This window comes from Nerophis ophidion, linkage group LG28 (assembly GCF_033978795.1).
Source record: "Nerophis ophidion isolate RoL-2023_Sa linkage group LG28, RoL_Noph_v1.0, whole genome shotgun sequence".
Classification (NCBI taxonomy): Eukaryota; Metazoa; Chordata; class Actinopteri; order Syngnathiformes; family Syngnathidae; genus Nerophis; species Nerophis ophidion.
The window spans coordinates 26,565,924-26,568,974 of NC_084638.1; the positions used below are offsets into that span (position 1 = coordinate 26,565,924).

At 23.4% G+C, this 3,051-nt stretch overlaps 1 protein-coding gene across 1 annotated transcript in view; it reads left to right on the plus strand.

Moving 5' to 3' along the window:
* Positions 1–1,322: 1,322 nt before the first annotated feature.
* LOC133545116 (potassium voltage-gated channel subfamily B member 2-like) overlaps positions 1,323–3,051 on the plus strand; it is a 30,701-nt gene continuing 28,972 nt past the window's right edge. The window contains exon 1 of the mRNA XM_061890470.1: positions 1,323–1,510. The gene's annotated coding sequence lies outside the window, so the exon portion shown is untranslated. The remainder of the gene's footprint in view (positions 1,511–3,051) is intronic.

A 3,051-nucleotide genomic window follows, 5' to 3' on the forward strand; every position in this document is an offset into this window, starting at 1 on the left:
TTGTACTTATTAAATATTACAATAGAGAGAAAGTAAGAAAATAAAATTGGCACTTTGAGAAAAGATACATTATTTTAAAAAGTTTAAAATACCAATCAATCAATCTCACACACACACATTTTTCATTTTGTCAAAATAATAATAGTATATATATATATGTATATATAAAGGGCACATGTTTGTCAGCTAAGTATATTATTATTAATAGTTAAAACATTTCAGATATTTTCTCAATTAATTCCAACTATTTTGTTCTTATTTCTTACATCTTTACTATAGGTAATACAAATATAACTATCCTTTTTTTTAAAATAATTTCCAATTACATTTATTATACATAAGTACACAATATAATTAATTATACATAACTGAATATTATATCCAACTAAAATAGGCTCCAGAAACTTCCGTGACCTCAAAAGGGAAAAGCGGTAGAAATGGATGGATGTATATAATTACATGTTCTTTTATAATTATATATACTTTCCTATTATAATGTATATAATTACATAAAATTAATTATATCCCATGGTATGATTAATTATATACAATTACATATTAGTTATATATAATTTCGTATTATAATTAATTGTATATAATTACATGATATAATTAATTATAATTATATATAATGAATTATATATAATTATACATAATTAGATATAATTATATATATTTCCTATACTATGTAGTTGTACATAATTACATATAATTAATTATACATAATATATATTATTAATTATGTGGGCCTACTGAGGATGTGGTAGTGGTTTGTGTTGTGGTTTGTGCAGCCCTTTGAGACATTAGTGATTTAGGGCTATTTCATACAATAATTACATATTTTAATTAATTATATATATTATACACAACTACATATAATTAATTAAATATATATATTTGCATATTACAATTAATTTTATATATAATTACATACAATAATGAATTATATATAATTATATACTATAATGATACATAATTAGATATAATTATATATATTTCCTATTATATTTAGTTATGAATAATTACATGGTATAATTATAGTTTAGTATAATTATGTGTAATTAATATGATTACATATAATGCATTATATATAATTATATAAATATTTATTATACATAATTATATAGTATAATTAATTATATATAATTTCCTATTATAATTTTATATAATCACATAGCATAATTAATTTTATATAATAACATAATGAATGATATCTAATCACATATAATTGATTATGATGTGAGCTGTCCTTGGTGCTGAAAAGAAAGCCTTAGCTCCTCCCCCTCTCTCTCTCTCTCACTCTCTCTCTCCCCCCGCAGGTCCGAGTGCACCCTGAGGTGGTCCAGCAGGTGATTCCGGTCCTCCGTCAAGGTCTGAGGTGTCGGCCAGGTAACCATGACGACGAGGACGACGAGGAAGAGTGCCAGCACCTGTCCCAGGCTCCGGGTTGCCGTGGCGACGCGCTGACTCTGCTGGGGGGGGTCCTGCTCACCTTGAAGACTTTTAGCAGGTAAAAAAGACACTTTTGGAGCGACCGTGTACTCGGGCGCTGCTAATCGCTGGATAATCTGCAGCGCTGCTAATCTCCTGACCGGCAATTAGACACAAAGTACTTCACACTTTATACCAACATTTATATGCACTCTTTTATTTTGAAATCCTGTTTTAGCCATTAGATGTAATATTAGCATTTATTGTAACAACTTTCAAAACTAATTGGTATTTATTTCTTTTAAATGCAAATTAAAAATGACGTAAAGTGTATTGACTTTTGCCGATGTGTACATTTTTGTGTAAAAGTACTTTATTACTGCGCTGCTCGTGTTTTTTGTCAAGAAATATTTCCTTTTTAAGTGTTTTATACAGTTGTCAAAATGAAATAAAATGATCTAATAATAATACAGACAAACAAATATATATTATAATCATAATTCAGTTGTATTTATTATATATTGTATGAATAATGCATAAATATTGTACATATAATATAAATAACTGCATAATATATTCACGTTTGCTAATTTGTCCACAAAGTGACAAAACTTAAAAAAAATCATATTTTTCTTTCTATTGATATTGTTTTTATTTAAAAAAAAAAAGTGTCATTTTGGTTACTTAAAAGAAAATAATATTGAACTATTTGACAAAATTGAATGTATAATTTTTAAACAATACTAATAATTAATATGTATTTATTTTATGATTGGAATTGGCAAAATTAAATATATTATCCAATAATAATAAACATATTTTTTTATTCATTATGTAGGGTAAAAATAAGAAATTAAAACTGTAAATATAATTCACGTTACAAAACTTTAAAAAACCTGATCTTTTTTTCTATTGATATTGTATTGTATTTTTTTTTTTATAATGTAAAAACTTGTGTCATTTTGGTAACTTACAAGAAAATAATATTGGACTATTTGACAAAATTGAATATATCATTTTTAAACAATACTATGTATTTATTTTACGATTGGAATTGGCAAAATTAAATATATTATCCAATAATAATAAACATATTTTTTTATTCATTATGTAGGGTAAAAATAAGAAATTAAAACTAAATATAGTTCACGTTACAAAACTTTAAAAAATCTGATCTTTTTTTCCTATTTATTATTGTATTGTATTTTTTTTTTTAAAATGTAAACAATTGTGTCATTTTGGTTACTTACAAAAAAGAATATTGAACTATTTGACAAAATTGAATATATCATTTTAAACAATACCAATAATTAATATGTATTTATTTTATGATTGGAAATGCCAAAATTAAATATATTATCCAATAATAATAAACATATTTTTTATTCATTATGTAGGGTAAAAATAAGAAATTAAAACTAAATATAGTTCAGGTTACAAAACTTTAAAAATCTGATTTTTTTTTTCTATTGCTATTATTGTATTGTATTTATTTATTTTTCTAAATAATTAAAAAAATTGTGTCAATTTGGTTACTTCCCCAAAAATAAAATTGAACTATTTGACAAAATTAAATATATCATTTAAAAAATACAAATAATTATTATGTATTTATTTTAC